The sequence below is a fragment of the Schistocerca piceifrons genome, chromosome 7 (genome assembly GCF_021461385.2).
Source record: "Schistocerca piceifrons isolate TAMUIC-IGC-003096 chromosome 7, iqSchPice1.1, whole genome shotgun sequence".
Lineage (NCBI taxonomy): Eukaryota > Metazoa > Arthropoda > Insecta > Orthoptera > Acrididae > Schistocerca > Schistocerca piceifrons.
The window spans coordinates 484,773,771-484,795,668 of NC_060144.1; the positions used below are offsets into that span (position 1 = coordinate 484,773,771).

At 46.8% G+C, this 21,898-nt stretch overlaps 1 protein-coding gene across 1 annotated transcript in view; it reads right to left on the reverse strand.

The window, feature by feature from the left end:
* Positions 1-21,898, reverse strand: part of LOC124709036 (SH2 domain-containing adapter protein B) — a 134,194-nt gene that overhangs the window by 48,937 nt on the left and 63,359 nt on the right. The window lies entirely within an intron of this gene.

Below are 21,898 nucleotides of genomic sequence, written 5' to 3' on the forward strand. Positions count from 1 at the left end.
ACATCCACTGTTCAAAGTGCCGTCAATGCGAACAAGAGGTGACCGAGACGTGTAACCATTGGTACCCCATACCATCACGCCGGGTGATACGCCAGTATGCCGATGATGAATATTCGCTTCCAATGTGCGTTCACCGCGATGTCGCCAATCACGGATGCGACCATCATGATGCTGTAAACAGAACCTGGATTCATCTGAAAAAATGACGTTTGGCCATTCGTGCACCCGAGTTCGTCGTCGAGTACACCATCGCAGGCGCTCCTGTCGGTGATGCAGCGTCAAGGGTAACCGCAGCCATGGTCTCCGAGCTGATAGTCCATGCTGCTGCAAACGTCGTCGAACTGTCCGTGCAGTTGGTTGTTGTCTTGCAAACGTCCCCATCTGTTGACTCAGGGATCGAGACGTGGCTGCACGATCCGATACAGCCAAGCGGATAAGATGCCTGTCATCTCGACTGGTAGTGATACGAGGCCGTTGGGATACCTCCTGAACCCACCGATTCCATGTTCTGCTAACAGTCATTGGATCTCGACCAACGCGAGCAGCAATGTCGCGATACGATAAAACGCAATCGCCATAGGCTACAATGCGATCTTTACCAAAGTCTGAAACGTGATGGTACGCATTTCACCTCCTTACACGAGGCATCACAACAATGTTTCACCAGGCAACGCCGGTCAACTGCTGTTTGTGTATGAGAAATCGGTTGGAAACTTTCCTCACGCCAGCACGTTGTAGGTGTCGTCACCGGTGCCAACCTTGTGTGAATGCTCTGAAAAGCTAATCATTTGCATATCACAGCATCTTCTTCCTGTCGGTTAAATTACGCGTCTGTAGCACGTCATCTTCGTGGTGTAACAATTTTAATGACCAGTAGTGTAGTTTTCTGTACCAGAGCCACGAGTCTTGTACCAATGCGACAAAGTGATAATGTGTGTGTTTTCTATCCTAATGAAGACGAGTCCAGTTTGTACGTATCTATGAATACAGAATTGGTGGAATGTTTTTGTGGGCTGTTAGGTTATAGCAGTCGCCACGAAGAATGCCACTGACATCTGCGCATGCATTTCAGTCGAAAACCGCATTTTGTATTAATACTCCAATTTTACATTTCGAAACTACTCGTGCACCTGGGAGCAGAATTTTCATCTGAGCTACCGTGCCAGCTGTGCTAGATCGCCAGTCCCCGACGACTCGAGTACTGAAGCTAGTCTCCAAACGCTGCGATTCATCTTGAACTTCTGGAATAATAAACACGACCCCTTATTTCGGTATCATTCATACAGTCCCCTTATCGCAGCCTCCCATTCTTCTTCCGCTATCTTAATTGAAATTTTAGCGGATGCCCTCTTCTGACTTTCTCGCATTGAATGGGGAGTCAGGTGCCTGCGTACACGTGTAGACTATAGACTTTAAACACCGCTGTTACCAGACACTATGGCTCACAAGTACTCCATTCTGTCCTACGAGTTCCCCGTCGGTAAGTCAGAAGCTGGCTGGCGTAAAACTGGCACCCGAGCATATCTGGTACGCAACGAGGGGAGGGGCTGATCCGCCCTGGTAGCATCGCTATGACCGTGCAGGTCGCGGGCTTAATTACCGAGCGCCACATATCACGGAAAGCCGTTAGCTGGAGTAATCTGGGACATTTATCATCGCGCGCGCGTGGTCCCTGCACGCCTCGGCGGCATTCACTGCCTGCGCGTCTGTTCGCGAGATTTTGCGGGGCTCCACATGTGCGTGGCCACATCACGTAAGGTACGCATTCTGTCCGTTCCGCTCCATGTGTCAGTGTGTACGAAATGTGGTCAAATTTTTTTATCTTTCTTTAAGATTCTTTACTTATTCCCCAGAGTCGGCTATGTCCCCTTCAAAGTAGTCCCGCGTCAGATACACTGAAGCCCTAAAAAACTGTTACACGCATGCGCATTCAAATACAGAGAAAACAGGCAGAATACGGTACTGCGGTCGGCAACGCCTATATAAGGCAACAAGTGTGTGGCGCAGTTATTAGATCGATTAGTGCTGCTACAATGGCAGGTTATTAAGATTTAAGTGAGTTTGAACGTGGCGTAACAGTCGGCGCACGAGCGATGGGACACAGCATCTCCGAGATAGCGATGAAGAGGTGATTTTCCCGTACGACCATTTCACGAGTGTACCGTGAGTATCAGAAATCAGGTGAAACAACAAATCTCCGACATCCTGCGGTCGGAAAAAGATCCTGCAAAAACGGGACCAACGACGACTGAAGCAAGACAGAAGTGCAGCCCTTTCGCAAATTGCTGCAGATTTCAATGCTGGACCATCAACAAGTGTGAGCGTACGAACCATTCAACGAAACATCATCGATATGGGCTTTAGGACCCGAAGGCCCACTTGTGTACCCTTAATGACTGCAGGACACAAAGCTTTACGCCTCGCCTGGACCCGTCAACGCCGACATTGGACTGTTGATGACTGGAAACAAGTTGCCCAATCGGACGAGTCTCGTTTCAAATTGTATCTAGCGGAAGGACGTGTACGGGTATGGAATCAACCTCATGAATTCATGGACTCTGCATGACAGCAGAGAGCTATTCAAGCTGGTGGAGGTTCTGTAATGGTGTGGGGCGTGTACAGTTGGAGTGATAAGGGACCCCTGATACATCTACCGACATGCCAACTTTCAAGAGTGAAAAATTAGGAGAATTTTAGAGGCGTACTATTGTGAATTACAACACATCCCTGAAGATTAAAATTGCAATAATTCAATACCTGTAAAAACTGAAGGACATTTGCTTTATTATTTACATGAACATACTAAATAATGGACATACCCGAGCCTTCGGACTGTATAATTTATCATTCAGCATGCTGAACAACATGAATGATGAGCTCTGCAGGTTTCTTTGGATTCACACACATTCATGTGAAGCACTCTCGAGAGAACTACAGTTCGAAATTACGATCCGAGGATACAAATTAACGTCTATTAGATTTATGTTTTGACATTAGCACAGTTTTTGCATGAATAAATCACACGTTTTCATTTCATAATACAACCCATATTTGCATGGCATCTTATATCCGCAAGACATCTTTCCCAAATTTAAATCAATTTTATACAGGATGTACATGTTAGGCTTAGCAAATAATCTGAATAGTTTATCGGTTTGAACTTGTCTGATTACGGTAGTTACTTATTCAGCACATTACGGTAGTTACTTATTAAGCACAGCCGACCGGAGTGGCCGTGCGGTTCTAGGCGCTACAGTCTGTAGCCGAGCGACCGCTACGGTCGCAGGTTCGAATCCTGCCTCGGGCATGGATGTGTGTGATGTCCTTAGGTTAGTTAGGTTTAATTAGTTCTAAGTTCTAGGCGACTGATGACCTCAGAAGTTAAGTCCCATAGTGCTCAGAGCCATTTGAACCATTTTTATTTAGCACACCCGTAGCTGACTTAGCGTTCTTCAAAAACTCTGAACTAAATTTCTGCTCAAAGCACTTGTCTTTTTGGAACGATTTTAAAATTAAAAATTTCTGCAAAGAAGTTTCTGAAAGCATGGACCTGAACTGAGCTTTGGTCTTTGTAACTGTGCTAAAAATTCTCTCCCATTCCGCATTACTACGTGGAACTGACAAAATAGCCAGCAACACCTTTGTAAGTTTATCATATTGAAGAACCCCATCAGCCGATTTCATCTGATCTACCAACGCCCACTGAACATCCATTCTCTCTGCTGCCAAGCTGGTTTCTTCCAGCTGGAAGTTACAGAACTGAGAGTGGAGTCAACGTTTAAAGGCATCTAGACGCTCTAGATACGACTCTGATACGTGATACGTACGTAAGCATCCTGTATGATCACCTGCATCCATTCATGTCCATTGTGCATTCCGAAGGACTTGAGCAATTCCAGGAGGATAATGCGACATCCCACACGTCCAGAATTGCTACATAGTGACTCCAGGAACTCTCTTCTTGGTTTAAACACTTCCGCTGGCCACCAAACTCCCCGGACATGAACATTATTGAGCTTATCTGGGATGCCTTGCAACGTGCTATTCAGAAGAGATCTCCACCCCCTCGTATTCTTAGGGGGACGGCCCTGCAGGATTCATGGTGTCAATTCCCAGCAGCACTACTTCAGACATTAATCGAGTCCATGCAACGTCGTGTTGCGGAAATTCTGTGTGCTCGTGAGGGCCTACACGATATGAGACAGCTCTACCAGTTTGGCTCTTCAATGTAGCTGTCTGACTAGACGTAAGAGAGAGCCTGAAGGCCGTAATTTTTCCGGCCGAGACAAACGTATAAATAAATAAAAATAAAAAATCACTGTATTGCAATGCATCGCAGCAGTCCACACAGCACGGATACGCACATGCGACGCGTCCCTCGAAGAGCCGGGCTCGAGCAAATGATTGGGCAGACTGAGTGCGGATACTCGTGATTACTGCGCCAGATAAGGATGGGAGGGTGACAAAGCTGTCCGCTGAAACAGTGCAGCAGCGCGACGGGTCAGTGATACGGGGGTGGCGGCTGGGGGTGTTAGTGTGGAGGCGCGAAGGCAGACAAAGGGCTGCGCCGCGTTCATCAGCACCGAGAGACGAGAGCGACCGTCCCATTGTGCAGGCGGCAGGCGGAGAGAGCGGGGGTGGCTGCCCGGCTGACGAGTGCCGCTGCTGCGCGGAGAGTCATCAGGCTGCGACGAGAGTCATCACGCACCAGCAGCCGACACGCAGCTTAATAGCCCTAGTCCCGCGTTCCAAACGACCGCCAGTGGTGGAACCAAAGCTCAGTCCAATCACTTCTTGATCCTTCTCCTTCTTCTTATCCTCAACCCTAACGGTGATGGCAGCGTGATAATTTCTGAAATGGTTCCTCTGCAATGCCATCTCCTCGATTTGGTATTTGGTTCTGTGGCCGTTCTTCTTTCGAAACTTGCATAAACTGGTCTCGGAGTCTTACTGCATCTAAATATGCTTCTACACTGCGCAAGCCACCTGGTAGCGTGCGGCGGAGGGTACTTGGTGTGAAACTTCCTGGCAGATTAAAACTGTGTGCCGGACCGAGACTCGAATTCGGGACCGTTCCCTAACATGATAGAGCACTTTCCCACGAAAGGCAAAGGTCCAGAGTTCGAGTCTCGGTCCGGTACACAGTTTTAACCTGCCAGGAAGTTTCATATCAGCGCACACTCCGCTGCAGAGTGAAAATCTCATTCTGGAAACATCCCCCAGGCTGTGGCTAAGATACGTCTCCGCAGTGCCCTTTCTTTCAGGAGTGCTAGTTCTGCAAGGTCTGCAGGAGAGCTTCTGTTAACTCTGGAAGGTAGGAGACGAGGTACTGGCAGAAGTAAAGCTGTGAGGACGGGGCGTGAGTCGTGCATGGGTAGCTCTGTTGGTAGAACACTTGCCACGATAGGTAAAGGTCCCGAGTTCGAGTCTCGGTCCGGCACACAGCTTTAACCTGCCAGGAAGTTTCATATCAGCGCACACTCCGCTGCAGAGTGAAAATCTCATTCTGGGTACTTTGTGTGCTACAGTCACTTCCCCGTTTTCCTGTTGCTGTCGCGAATGGTGTGCGGAAAGAATGTTTGACCTCGAATTTATCTCATTTTACTTTTACCTCTTTTCCCGAGATACACCCTGTCAGTCCAAAAAGTGTCCAGGCTGGATTGATAAAAAATAGAAAGTCTATAAGACAGTGGATCTAATGTTTCAGATGTTCTATATAGTCTCCCCCTACTTGAATATGACGTTCATACAAGCACGTGAAACCGCTGGAAAAGTCTTTATTTGGGATGTTGTCTCAACTCGCGCTTCACATTGGCTTGAAAGTCGGTTATGTCGTCGAAGCGTTGACACTTCATGTAAGCTCGTGATATAGTGTCATAGCGGCACGGTAGCTCAGCGTGTTCGGTCAGGGGGGTCAGCTGCCCTTTGTAATTATATATACAACTGAGTGCATGGAGTAACGATGAACTTGAACGGGTGTTGTGGGACGTCCGTCCCGAACAAATGCAATGAACAATCACGTACAAAATGAGATAAAAAACAAACAAAAAACTGGCTAGCGTTGCTGTCTCTGGATCGCAGGGTCCCGGAATCGATTCCCGGGCAGGTCGGGGATTTTCTCCGTTCCGAAAACGGGTGTTTGTGTTTTTCTCATCGTTTAATCTCATTCGGGAAAGTGGCGAGTCTGGACAGTGAAAACATTGGGAATTTGTACGGGCGATGATAACCACGCAGTTGAGCGCCCCCAAACCAAATATCATCATCAGTTCATGCGAATTTCTGCATTTTGTCCTTTTGTGGTAGGTTCTATAGATAACACCAAGTTTCGTTAGCCGTGTTGATTTTTTCCAGAAGAGAACTGTCTGCGTTTCACATTTCCGTCAAGTAGCAGTAGGCTTCCACGCGTCGTCGTTTTTGTTCTGGAGTCAAGATGTGCACATACTTCTCTCTTCTTCAAAACATTCTGGAGATGTTTCTCCATTACGATTTGTGACACAGCAGCGTCGATAAAAATTATATCGCATGTCCACTGATTAGTACTGCCTGCTCACGACTGTTTGTTCGAAAGCACTTCTGTTGTTTACAGCTGTTAGTTCAAGCTGCTGCCGTAGTTACTGCGCTGGCGTCGGTTATACGCCAGAAATAAAATCAGTCGAGGAACTTCTTTGTCATACAGTGTACATAGAAGAAAGCAATATATTGGTTGACTCTTCCACAGACGAACGCTCTCCGAATTTTAATTGTAAAACACACTGTGATCAGAACGCCTTCTCTGTAGCGTCGGCCGACCGGTGTGGCCGTGCGGTTCTAAGCGCGTCAGTTTGGAACTGCGTGACCGCTACGGTCGCAGGTTCGAATCCTGCCTCGGGCATGGATGTGTGTGATGTCCTTAGGTTAGTTAGGTTTAAGTAGTTCTAAGTTCTAAGGGACTGATGACCTCAGTAGTTAAGTCCCATAGTGCTCAGAGCCATTTGAACCCTGTAGCGTCTACCACTGGAACCGGATGAACGTCTGCGTGACACTTTCGCACTTACTAACTGAACCTGTAACGGAACGCGCTGTTCTCCTCTATGTCCTCTGAAAGTCCTATCTGATAAGGGTCCCAGAGCGCCTCGCAATACTCAAATAAAGATCGAGCGAGAGTTTTAACAGCTAAGTACTTCGTGGGTGTACTACATTGCCCGAAGATTCTTCCAACAAATATCAGTATGGGGGCCGACTTTCTTACGATTGTTTTATGTTGCCGTTTCACTTTAAATCCTTTCACACATATACACACACAACCAGATACTTAATGGATGTGACTGCTTGCAGTCATTATCCGACAACAGTCGTGTACTCATACAACGATAGGAATTTAAGCTTACTTATGCGCGACACATTGGATCTGTGTATGTCAATCCCGGCTCTTTTTGTCTATAGTCTGCAGGTCTATCTGCACTCACCACAAATTTATAGCGTTACGACTTCCCTTTATACAACAGCGTCACGCGCGAACAGCTTCACGGAACTTCGGACTTTATCCACTAGCTCATATACACTCCTGGAAATGGAAAAAAGAACACATTGACACCGGTGTGTCAGACCCACCATACTTGCTCCGGACACTGCGAGAGGGCTGTACAAGCAATGATCACACGCACGGCACAGCGGACACACCAGGAACCGCGGTGTTGGCCGTCGAATGGCGCTAGCTGCGCAGCATTTGTGCACCGCCGCCGTCAGTGTCAGCCAGTTTGCCGTGGCATACGGAGCTCCATCGCAGTCTTTAACACTGGTAGCATGCCGCGACAGCGTGGACGTGAACCGTATGTGCAGTTGACGGACTTTGAGCGAGGGCGTATAGTGGGCATGCGGGAGGCCGGGTGGACGTACCGCCGAATTGCTCAACACGTGGGGCGTGAGGTCTCCACAGTACATCGATGTTGTCGCCAGTGGTCGGCGGAAGGTGCACGTGCCCGTCGACCTGGGACCGGACCGCAGCGACGCACGGATGCACGCCAAGACCGTAGGATCCTACGCAGTGCCGTAGGGGACCGCACTGCCACTTCCCAGCAAATTAGGGACACTGTTGCTCCTGGGGTATCGGCGAGGACCATTCGCAACCGTCTCCATGAAGCTGGGCTACGGTCCCGCACACCATTAGGCCGTCTTCCGCTCACGCCCCAACATCGTGCAGCCCGCCTCCAGTGGTGTCGCGACAGGCGTGAATGGAGGGACGAATGGAGACGTGTCGTCTTCAGCGATGAGAGTCGCTTCTGCCTTAGTGCCAATGATGGTCGTATGCGTGTTTGGCGCCGTGCAGGTGAGCGCCACAATCAGGACTGCATACGACCGAGGCACACAGGGCCAACACCCGGCATCATGGTGTGGGGAGCGATCTCCTACACTGGCCGTACACCACTGGTGATCGTCGAGGGGACACTGAATAGTGCACGGTACATCCAAACCGTCATCGAACCCATCGTTCTACCATTCCTAGACCGGCAAGGGAACTTGCTGTTCCAACAGGACAATGCACGTCCGCATGTATCCCGTGCCACCCAACGTTCTCTAGAAGGTGTAAGTCAACTACCCTGGCCAGCAAGATCTCCGGATCTGTCCCCCATTGAGCATGTTTGGGACTGGATGAAGCGTCGTCTCACGCGGTCTGCACGTCCAGCACGAACGCTGGTCCAACTGAGGCGCCAGGTGGAAATGGCATGGCAAGCCGTTCCACAGGACTACATCCAGCATCTCTACGATCATCTTCATGGGAGAATAGCAGCCTGCATTGCTGCGAAAGGTGGATATACACTGTACTAGTGCCGACATTGTGCATGCTCTGTTGCCTGTGTCTATGTGCCTGTGGTTCTGTCAGTGTGATCATGTGATGTATCTGACCCCAGGAATGTGTCAATAAAGTTTCCCCTTCCTGGGACAATGAATTCACGGTGTTCTTATTTCAATTTCCAGGAGTGTATATATATAGCCTAGCAAAAACGTGAAGCACCCAAAAGGCAATAAGGAAACGAGGTAAAACTTGACACTTTGAGACAGTTTGTTATTTGAGCGATCACAAAATCGACTCAAACACGAAAGAACTTGGCAGTATGAGGCCACTTCTCCGTATGACCGACCACCGCTGGCCCAGACACATGCACTGATTCATCTAGGGAGAGTGTCATAAAGCTTTTGTGTCCTCTCATGACTCAAGTTGGCCCACGACTGTTGTAAATGCTCATCGATATCCCGGATACTGCCACTGGGATGGAGCTGACTTCTGAACTGGTCCCACACATGGGATTCATACACTGTGTGATTAAAAGGTATCCGGACACTCCCAAAAACACACGTTTTTCATATTAGGTGCATTGTGCTGCCACCTACTGCCAGGTACTCCATATCAGCGACCTCACTAGTCATTAGACATCGTGACAGAGCAGAATGGGGCGCTCCGCGGGACTCACGGACTTCGAACGTGGTCAGGTGACTGGGTGTCACTTGTGTCATACGTCTGTACGCGAGATTTCCACACTCCTAAACACCCCTAGGTCCACTGTTTCCGATGTGGTAGTGAAGTGGAAATGTGAAGGGACACTTACAGCATAATAGCGTACAGGCCGACCTCGTCTGTTGACTGCAGAGACCGCCGACAGTTGAAGAGGGTCGTAATGTGCAATAGGCAGACATCTATCCAGACCATCACACAGGAATTCCAGGCTGCATCAGGATCCACTGCAAGTTAGGCGGAAGGTGAGAAAACTTGGATTTCATTTTCGAGCGGCTGCTCATAAGCCACACTTCAAGCCGGTAAATGCCAAACGACGCCTCGCTTGGTGCAAAGAGAGTAAACATTGGACGACTGAACAGTGGAAAAACGTTGTGTGGAGTGGCGAATCACGGTACACAATGTGGCGATCCGATGACAAGGTGTGGGTATGGCGAATGCCTGGTGAACGTCATTTCCCATCGTGTGTAGTGCCAACAGTAAAATTCGGAGGCGGTGGCGGTGTTTTTCATTGAGGGGGCTTGCACCCCTTGTTTTGCGTGGCACTATCACAGCACAGGCCTACATTGATGTTTTAAGCAGCTTCTTGCTTCCCACTGTTGAAGAGCAATTCGGGAATGGCCATTGAATCTTTCAACACGATCGAGCATCTGTCCATAATGCACGGCCTGTGGCGGTGTGTTTACAAGACAATAACATCTTTGTAATGGACTGACCTGAACAGAGTCCTGGCCTGAATCTTATAGAACACCTCAGGGATGTTTTGGAACGCCGACTACGTGTCAGGCCTCACCGGCCGATATCGATACCTCGCCTCAGTGCAGCACCCCGTGAAGAGTGGGCTGCCATTCCCCGAGAAACCTTCCAGTACCTGATTGAACTTACGCTTGCCAGAGTGGAAGCTGTCATCAAGGCTAAGGAGGTTCCAACACCATATTGAATTCCAGCATTACCAATGGAGGGCGCCACGAACTTAAAGGTTTTTTTTCAGCCAGGCATCCGTGTAATTTTGATCGCATAGTGTATCCGAGGATCTGCTGGCTACGGAAGGACCTCAACATAACGCAGACAGTTCGTAGAGACGAACATTGTCCTCTCGAAAAATGGCATCACAATACTGTCGCATGACAATTAATACATGATGACGTACAACGTGCATGACGTACCATTGCGCCATTAGAGTTCCCGCACTATCAACTGTGATCTGAATTGATACCCGATGGCTCCCCATACCATGAGCAGGGATTAATATTGCTGCGCCTTTGCAAAACGTGGAAAGAGTCGTACTTCTCCCATAGTCGCCACTGTACCCGCCGACGATAGTCAGCCGGTTTAGTGCAGAACCGCAATTCTTCACTGAACTCAATGCGATACCATTCTTCAGCAGTCCAAGCTTCCCAATCGCGGCAACACTGCAAACGAAGGAGTTTGTATTATGGTATTGACGGCAGCCTACACATGAGACGGTAATCCCCTAGTCCTGCTGCTGCTAGTCTGACCAATGGTGCGGGATGACACAGTCTTGCAGTGACTCCATTACTTGTGTTTCGGATGGGCAGCGCAGTTGTGAAGGGGTGAAGATGTGCTCGGTGCACGGTACGAAGATTCTCCATTGTGATGATCAGACTGTGTCTTCCGGAACCTTGACGATGAGTATGTCTGCCCTTGCGTTCCTATGCAGCCCAGAATGGCCCACAGTTCTGCATATTGTACGATTCGACCAGCCGGCCAAATGGAGACCCTCAATGAGGTCCGTTTCAAACTCTGTGCCGATAAAGCTGTTGCACACGAATACGCGGCACCTCGGTGTTGTTCTACATATACGTAGTCCGTAAACCAACGTATGCTGCGTGGCGGAGTGTTCCTTATACCACTAAAAGCGATTTCATTTCCTGTCCCATTCGTAAACAGAGCAAGGGAAAAACGACTGTACGAGGCCTCTGTAAGAGCGCTAATTTCTCTTATCTTCGTGGTCCTGACGCGAAATGTATGTTGGCGGCAGTAGTATCGTTCTGCAGTCAGCTTCAAATGGCCGTTCACTAAATTTTCTCGAAAAGAAAGTCGCCTTCTCTCCTGGGATTGCCACTTGAGTTGTTGAAGCATCTCCATAATACTTGCGAGTCGATCGAACCTACCGGTAACAAATCAAGCAGCCCGACTCTGAATTGCTTCGATGTCTTCCTTTAATTCGACCTGGTGGGGATCCCAAACACTCTAGCAGTACTCAGCACTGGTCGCACTCGTGTTCTATACGCGGTCTCGTTCACAGATGAACCACACTTTCCCAAAATTCTCCCGACAAACCGAAGCCTTCCCTAATACTGTCCTAACGGGCTCGTTCCATATTATATCGCCTAGCAACGTTGCGCCGAGATATTAGTCGAAGTGACTGTGCAGATCAGCGCACCGCTAATGCTGTATTCGAACATTATGCGATTGTTTTTCTACTCATTAGAGTTAACTTACATTTTTCTACATTTAGAGCTGGCTGCCATTCATCACATCAGCTATCCTTCACAGAAATCGCTCAACTTCTGAAGCTATTCACTCTCCTTATATACCCTACCAGGCCTGGTAGAGAAGCTAAACACGAACAGTGGCGCAGTAGTTAGCCACTGGACTCGCATTCGGCAGGACGATGGTTGAAACCTGCGTCCGGCCAACCTGATTTAGGTTTTCTGTGATTTCACTAAATCGCTTCAGGCAAATGCCAGGATGGTTCCTTTGAAAGGGCATGGCCGACTTCCTTCTCTAATGTGATGCGGCCGATGACCTCGCTCTTTGGTCCCCCCCCCCCCTCCCGCCCCAAATCAACCAACCACTCTGGTGATCATTCTGTCACAGAGAACTGCATCTACGGTGATTTACATACCCGCCGACGGTGTGTACGCGCAAGAAAGTACATTGACAACCGACCGTGTCTCCACAGTGCTTAAATTTATTTGTCAGGCAGTGCATATTGTAAACAGTAGTTACCCTGTAAAACACCGTTGAGGTGCACACGAAATTACTTTTACGTCTAAAGATTTCTCTGCGTTAGGAATGAGATATCCTGTTCTATCTGGTAGTAAGTCACAAAAATAGTATAGTATTCCTCTTGCTGCTTTTCGTTCAACTGTCCCGTCATGGAAGGATCTGTCGGTGGCTCAGTGGATAAGTGTAAGACTACAAATCCACTTGCACTTTGCAAGGTTTCAGTGTGAGTTTGTGCACAATTCTCTGCCGTGATTCTCGCAACACTGCAGTTTGAAGCGCTGAATTGTTCAATGATTTTCTCGTGGGTCTTTCCAAGGTCTCTCAACGAATGCAGGACACTTCCATTAGTTTTGTGTCCTTACATCTTAACTGAGTTTATCCCCATCGATCCATTTCAATGCATTTAATTCAGATCATATTTCTGTGAAGTCACAGTTTTTATTAAGTTGTCATACTCCAAAAAATGTGACCTCATTGCACCGCTGAAACAGAGGAACTCACTTCTTTAGCTTTTGTATTGTGGATTTTAGCCGAAGGTCGGCACACTCTTCGAAACGCCAGCCCAGCTCGTGTTTCCAGCTGGGGAGAGTCGAACACTAAACCCTTAACGACCCCCCCCCCCCCCCTCCCTCACTGTCCATTCCCGCCACGCGGCAGCACCAGTCGCAGAAACAATGCGAACACAGAGGGTAACGAGCTATCCCGAAGCAGTTAGGCCTCTCCACCCAAACTGGCTACAATTTGCGCCAACTGCCGGAAGAGATTTACGGCGACCACACACGACATAAAGGAGCTCGAGAACTTGCGTGTGCGGCCTGCTAACAACACTTCCATGATTGTCGTTACCTTAATCACATTTCCTGCACCAAATTACGGGAAACTAGGACACAGTGCGCATGAAACGTATTCCACATGTCTGGCAACTGATAACGTAAATGTAACCTGTGCCTCTACTAGCTTCTATGTGTAAGTCACCGAGTGATGTGACGACGTCGTTGTAGTGGCCACGTCTGGAGACTGGTTTGATACAGTCTATCCTGCACAAGCCCCATCATCTCTACATAACTATAGCGCAGCATACATCCACTTGAACCTGCATACAATAATCGAGCCTTGGTGTCAATCTTCAGTTTCCCCGCTCCCCCTCCCTCTGATGCCTATCAACCTGACCTTCCTTCCAGTCATGTCGTGCCATAAATTTCTTTTCCCCCACTTAGATTCAGTGCCTGTTATTTAGTTATCAAATCTACCCACTTAATCTTTAGGAACCTTCTGTAACTCCAGATTTCAAAGTCTACTATTCTCCTCTGGTCAGCACTGTTTATTGTCCATCTTCGCTTCCGTATAGGGGTGCACTCCAGACGAACACTCTAAAAAACTTCCTAACATTGAAATTAAGTGTTAACATATAAATTTTTTCCCGAAAATCTATTCTGCTATTGTCGACTGCGTATCATCTTTGCTTCTGCCGACGTGAGTTATTTTCCTGCCCATACAGCAGAACTTCGTGTGTCACTTCTGATACCCATCCCCGAGCATCGCTTGATTTGGTCCGACGACATTCCAGTACCATTGTTTCAATTTTATCGAAGCTCATCTAATATTCTGTTTAAAGACAATCCATCTATACCAACAGATCTTAAAAGTCCTTTGGCGTCTCCCACGGTATTATAAGCCATCTACAGAAGTTAAAAACTTTTGCTTTTTCTCCCACTTTACATGTGCCACAAATGCCATTTCAGTTAATGTTCGCTGTTTTGAACACGTCTTGCGTTCAGAAACTGCCACTATCTATTAACACAATGCAGGCAGATACCGAGTTTTCTCGTGTTTCGCGAGCCATCTTCTACGGGCGGATCGCGAGATAACTCGTGTTTTTTTACACGCTGCCTGTAGATGTCATCCTTCGTGATATACTTTAACTACTTCGTCTATTTATTGATTGCCTTCATGTACTTTTTGCTTATTTAGCATTTTTATTGTATTCTCATACTTCAGATAGTTATTATTTCTGTGTTGAAGTTCCTACTATTTTTAGACATGGTCCTATGCAGAAAAGGGAAGGAAATGAAAAAAATCTGGAATAATTTCGCAGGTTTTTGATAATAATTATTCAGTCGTTCCTGGTGAGAAAGAAGATCAGGATGACTGTGTGAATGAATGTTTTTGTGGTTCAGATGGAGATTACAGTGACAAAATTACAAATGTAACAAAGCGTAAGGTGACAGTGTTTTCGAGTGATTCCGACAATAACGATGAAGGTAATTCTGTTCTTGTCAACGACTCGTTTTGTCACAATGTTAATAATTGTCTTCACTGTTCACACTATCGTTCTCCCGTTGGCCATAGTTTTTGTACAAATAATTAAATTATTTCGAATCTGTCTTTACAACTACCAAATAATGCTTATTTATTTTAGCATAGCGTTTCCTTTTATCCATGTAAAACTTTGTGAATGGTTGCATTTTTGTCTGATTTCGCTTACATCTGGAAATGTCGTCGGCATGTACGTTTTCCAGGTGTTCCTGCACGTGGAAATGATGTTTTCCGCCTAATTTTAGATTGGACTGCAGAGCTACATCTTTACTGACGTAACGCATGACAAAATATTGCATCATTAATGTTTATTTACATTTTCCCGGGCGCTCTGATGAGTTTTATAAATATTGTCATCCTGCTTTCAGCGGTCAGAATTTTATTTTACGATTGCAATTTCAGCATTAAGCTATTTTCAAACGTAAGGTATACTTTAACATTAGGTAAAAATAACGACGTGTTAGACAGTTGTGTGTATATTACGTTGTTATCTCTGACTAATGTTAGCCTGTATGTCAAAATCTTATGTCTGAAAATGGCTTGATACTCAAATAGCAATCGTAAAAAAAAATTCAAAGAGCTGAAAGCAGGATGACAGCATTTTAAAAATTGATAGGTGCTAAGGACCCACGTTACAAGAAAGATCTGGTGAATGACACACGTACGTTTAGCCATGAGAAACTAAATAAACAAACAGTCGTGCAATATTTTCACGTGTTTCAAACCAGGAAATATTTTATGCTATAAGCAAAAGCGAAATAAGGCTACAAAGGCAAGTTTCAAACACAAAAATTCCTGAAAAATGGAGACAACACTACCAGATACAAGCGAAATCAGACGACAATGGCCGCGCGGGATAGCCGCGTGGTCTTAGGCGTCCTGTCACGGTTCGTGCGGCTCCCCCCGTTGGAGGTTCGAGTCCTCCCTCAGGCATGGGTGTGTATGTTGTCCTTAGCGTGTGTTAGTTTAAGTTAGGTTACGCAGAGTGTAAGCTTAGGAACCGATGATCTCAGCAGTTTGGTCCCGAAGAACTTACCCCAAATTTCCAATTTCAAGAGGACAATGCAACACTGACAGTATTTTAAATGAATAAAACGAAGGTCGTATGATAAAATAAATACGAATTCCGTAGTAGTTTCAAAGACTTTGAAATACCTTAAATGTTTGATTCTTTTCAAACGAGTCTTGTTTTGAACCAGCGAAGTTCATGTATCATTTCTCTGACGCATACACAAGATTCCAACGAGAATTCTCTTTAGTGTAGTATCAGAATTTGACTCAGCCACATAATATTCGTGATAAGATCACAAGTCACACGGGAACAAATTACTATATGTTTTACTTGATGATCAGAGCTAGAGTTCGAAATGCGTCGCGGGATTTGTGATCGTATCGCGAATGTTAGATCCTTCAGCTAAATTTTAGTAGTTGTTAACGTTTTACAACCAGGGCGAAGCCGTCAGCTAAAATGGAAAATTCGCCAAGCCTTCACCTAAAATGGAAAATTCTAGACAAATCTCCTTTTTGACAGCAGACTGGATTTAGCGTGACAAAAACACTGGAAGCACGCGTGATACAATCCCTTAAGCGCGTAGCTTACGAGGCGCTCCCCGCGCGAAACCATGTTTCTCTAGCAGTTATGAATCAATATCGGATATCCTCGGAGCCACAACTGCGGATGAGGGTGAGGGAAATGTATTTATATTGCGCGGCGGGTCGGCTGGATCCCTGAAAAGCAGTAACCAATCTCGTCCCACCGCCGGCATCTGCTCGTAAAGCACGGCCTGATTTATCGCAATCTCCCGCACCGAAATTTCGTCCCATTTGTGAGAAGCTGCTATAAAACTCGCATCGCAGGCGGCCTGCGTGGTGCGGGCTGCCATTCCGACGCCGGTCCGCGCCCGTGCCGCCTCTGAACTGTTCCTCTGGGTCCCCAAAGTCCTTGCCGCAATCTGACGTCTCTGTACGGATGGAATCTAACAGAATGTGACAGTGCTGAAGCGGCCATCGACAAGGACCAATGAGACAGAGAGAATAGTCATACGCAATTACTTTGCTTCAGGCACTGGATCAGGAAATTAAATACTGGGTGAATCGTAATTACACTACTCGCCATTAAAATTGCTACACCACGTGGATGACGTGATACAGACGCGAAATTTAACTGACAGGTAGAAGATAATGTGATACGTAAATGATTAGCTTTTCAGAGCATTCACACAAGGTTGACGCCGGTGGTGACACCTGCAACGTGCTGACATGAGGAAAGTTTCCAACCTCCTGAACCCACCGATTCCATATTCTGCTAACAGTCATTGGATCTCGACCAACGCGAGCAGCAATGTCGCGATACGATAAACCGCAATCGCGATAGTCTACAATCCGATACGTGATGGTACGCATTTCTCCTCCTTACACGAGGCATCACAACAACGTTTCACCAGGCAACGCTGGTCAACTGCTGTCTGTGTATGAGAAATCGGTTGGAAACTTTCCTCATGTCAGTACGTTGTAGGTGTCGCCACCGGCGCCAACCTTGTGTGAATGCTCTGAAAAGCTAATCATTTGCATAACACAGCATCTTCTTCCTGTCGGTTAAATTTCGCGTCTGTAGCTCGTCATCTTCGTGGTGTGTTAATTTTAATGGCCAGTTGTGTAATTGATCCATGGCTTCTCTTAAAAAGATATACAATACAAATTCAGCGCATTATATGATAAAATTTACTGTACATTCGTACAGGAGGTGTTCCCCGTCTGATACTAGAATCCAGCTACAATAATACTACCTTGTCTCTGCAGTGAATTACGAATTCTTTCTAATATCCTCAGATCTTCTAATAAATCGTGACAAGACATGCAGTTCTTTGCTGCAGTTCAACTGTATCAACGTGACTTTATTTCCTCCTCTAACTAACAGAACTTCAATGAAAAGCTCTGTTTACTGCCACGACATTTCGCAGGATCATTTCCAACAGGTGCTGGAAGACATGCGTTGACACTGGAGGGTGACTAGCACTTAAACTGGCCTAATACATTCCGACCATAAAACCGTGTACCGATGAAGACAGTGGCAAAACAATGTGCCCCTATTCAGCGGGACAGCAGCTCAAAACCGCGTCCGGGCATGGTGATTTATGCTTCCTGCTAGTTCCGTAAAACGCTTAAGACGAATGACAAAATTGATCCTTTAAAGGAGCCTGGCGGATTTTGTACCGCTCTCCAAATTACCAGGTCTGCGACGGGATGTTAATACTCTCTGTTCGTTTTTCCTTCTTTCTTTACCCACTTTAAGTGGATAATGAAAGTACCAACCCATCAGCTCCAGACTAGATAAATCAAATCCACCGAAAGCCATTTATTGGCTCTTGTGTTCGTAACAGCCAAGCGGACTACTCACGGCGAAGCAGGGAACGATAACCTCACACGACAAAGTAGTAGTAGCTCTCCTAAAAGAGCGCACTGGTCGCATTGTAGCGTTTTAGATGGCGTGAAACTGGTACTAGGAGGCCATGTCACCCTGCACTCCTGACGTAAGTCGTGACAGTGAAGTGAAGTGCATGTGCCGGCAGATTACATGGAATCTGCGCAGTGCGCTATGTCGACTTGGGGGCGTGACAGAATGTCAGGAAGAAGCTGTTGTGTTTGGACGCGCCCATGACCACAGCAGCAATGCACTGCTGATTGTCGAAAGCGCCTAGAAAGCAATCGAGGGTGTGGAAAACAGCATAAGAACAGCGATCGTAAAACGATCCTACCCACCAGGGGTCGTACATGGGTGTCACACCTTTTCGATGACAATAGGTTTCAAATTCGAGAGCAACTGCTGCCACCAGTGGATGCAAGTACTTTATATCTCAACCAGTTTCCAAGAGGTGTTTGTACGAGGAGCGTTCAATAAGTAATGCAACACTTCTTTTTCTGAAAGCAGGTTGGGTTTATTCAGGATTCCAATACACCATATTATTACCCACTCTTTTGGCTATAAAACCATATCTCCGTTCAATGTGACAGTCCAACGCTACTTCACTGGGAGGGCCTGTATGCCTTCATGGTACAACTCTAATTGTCGGCATCGGAACCAGTGTCTTGTTGCATCAATAATCTCCTAATCATCCACGTACTGCTTCCCGCGGAGTGCGTGGTTGATTGGGCCAAACGGATGGAAGTCTGAAGGTGCGAGATCCGGGCTGTAGGGTGGACGAGAGTGTCAGCACTATCAACAGACACGTCCTCTAGCGCAGCGAGGTGTTTCATTGTGCGATCAACTCGAATGAGAGTGTCCGCACGTTCCAACACTGCAGGAGTCACAGCTGAGTTCAGCCAGCTGGCACGCGGGAGACCGGAAAGGTTTGCGCGACCTTGTTGCGATGATGACAGACGCTTTTCCCGATGACTCACCATGCTTCTGTTCACCGCTAGATCTCCATAACATTTGCAAGCGCCTATGAATATGTGCGATTCTCTGGTTTTCTACCAAAAGGAACTCAATGAGAGCGCTATTCTTGGAACACACTTCCGTCACAGACGCCATTTTGAAGGCCACCACCTAACGGAACTTCATGAAACTGCAGGGGCTAAAGCACGAATCTTCCACCATGTTGTTGTTGTAGTCTTCAGTCCTGAGACTGGTTTGATGCAGCTCTCCATGCTACTCCATCCTGTGCAAGCTTCTTCATCTCCCAGTACCTACTGCAGCCTCCAACCTTCTGAATCTGCTTACTGTATTCATCTCTTGGTCTCCCTCTACGATTTTTACCCTCCACGCTGCCCTCCAGTACTAAATTGGATTCCACCACGTCCCACAACAAATCCCCCATTTTTCCAACCGAAATTGCGCGAACAATCGTGGCCCATTGAGATGGTGCATTGTCATCCATAAAAATTACATCGTTGTTTGGGAACATGACCTCCGTGAATCGCTGTAAATGGTCTTCGATTAGCCGAACTTAACCATTCCCAATCAATGATCGGTTCAGTTGGACCAGAATACACAGTCCATTCGATGCAAACAGCTCACACCATCATGGAGCCACGACCAGCTTACACAGCCTTGTTGATAGGTTGTGCTCATGGCTTCGTGGGGTCTGCGCCATACTTAAACTATACCATCAGCTCTTACCAAATGAAGTCGGGACTCATCTGACCGGGCCACGGTTTTCCAGTCGTCTAGAGTTCAAACGATCTGGTCACGAGCCCAGGTGAGGCGCTGCAGCGATGTCGATGGCGCGTAATCGAGAGGTCAGTTCATTTGCAAAATCCTGCAATGGCGACACTTTCGCAATTATGGACGGCAACAGAGGCAGCAATGCTCAGCATTTCTGCAGGGGATTTCCTACGACTTGTTGAGTCCAGGCCACGTCGGGTTGCTGCACTACGCCGGGCAAAGGGAGGTCCGACACGAAATTAGGAGGTGTCCCACGACTTTTGTCACCTCACTGTGGTATACTTTGATACCACTGAACATTGTCCTCGATAGTGGCGCTTTTTTTCTCCTGCAGTGTATTTATTATCCCTTAAGACGTCGGCACACGGACCGTGCTGTCGAACGTTAACGTCGAGCGTGCCAAGTTCAACGTGCTGCTGAACGCTCAGGAACGATGCGACTTGTGCATACGGTACGTGGATCCCATCGTGGTATACGCGATCGCAACGCACTGCAGCGGCAGTTGAAGGATGCATCTAGTTCGTAAATCACACTGTTTACTCAACGGGCGCGCCTAAAATTCGCATGCTAGCTCTGTTAAAACGCACATTTACTCCATCGTACACGGAAAGGAAAGTACCATGTTCGGTCAGTAAGGACACAGGCTTATAAAAGTTCCATTACAAACAGTGCATTACAAATTTGGAATACTTCTCCGCATAAGATAAACATTATTTCATCATTCCCACATTTCAGTAAAACCCCAAGGTCAGTCTTACTTGATCACTGTTCCTACCCAGTAGCAGAATCTTTGCAACATATGAATTACCAAGGGTAAAAGAAAAAGGAGCAAAATATCTTCATAGAAGTAGTGCAAGCTATCCTGTAGATTAAGCCAATCAAACAAAGTCACCCCTCAAAAAAAAAAGGTGAACTTATATTTACCTAACATCAAATGGTTCAAATGGCTCTGAGCACCATGGGACTTAACTTCTGAGGTCATCAGTCGCCTAGAACTTAGAACTAATTAAACCTAACTAACCTAAGGACATCACACACATCCATGCCCGAGGCAGGATTCGAACCTGCGACCATAGCGGTCGCTCGGCTCCAGACTGTAGCGCCTAGAACCGCACGGCCACTCCGGCCGGCTACCTAACATCAAATATTATAGTATATATTTATATTACTCTTATAATAAAGTATCAGAACCTAATAAAAACGCCAATGTTATGAAAAAAAATTCGGTAGTGGCAAGGGGCGAACCACCGCCCCAACTAAATACTCAGTACAGAACAGTGACGCTACTCATTACACTTCTTTTTTTCGACATAGTTCGTTGTGTTTGGTCTGGGGGGACGTCACAAGAGATCCGTTCAAGTTGATCGTTGATTCCTTGACTCAGTTTTTTTTTATTACAGAGAGCACGCAGCCCTCTGACCGAAGACGCTTTTTTTTTCTTTTTCTTTTTTTCGCTGAGCTACCGTGCCGGCATGCTAAACGAACATGAGACCCTTTGCATCTAATCTTATTGTGTTACTCCTTGCTGAAAACCTTAATCGTAGATATGTTACTAATTGAAATTTAATTATAACAAAGTGTACCAAGAACAATACGTTTTGGGTGCATCTTCAGTGTGTCGCTGCCTTCAAAAAGCCTACTCTCATAATACGCAATTTACAATAATTCTTTTGCCACGAATATGATGTTTCTCATTATTTTATTGGAACGAATTACACAGTTAACAACGAGTTTTCCAGTGATTCTCAATTTGCTGGTGCTCAGAAACGGCATATACACATATAGACTTGAAATGAATGCCAATATGGCACCTCACAACCTGTGGTGAAGGGAGACGGCGTGCTTGTGACGTAGGTGACGTTGTGCTCTCTCATTGGTCAACGCTCAGACGCACGCTCAGAATATCTGACATGCCAGATACTGCTCTGCACGTTCGGAGACACTCCCGAGCG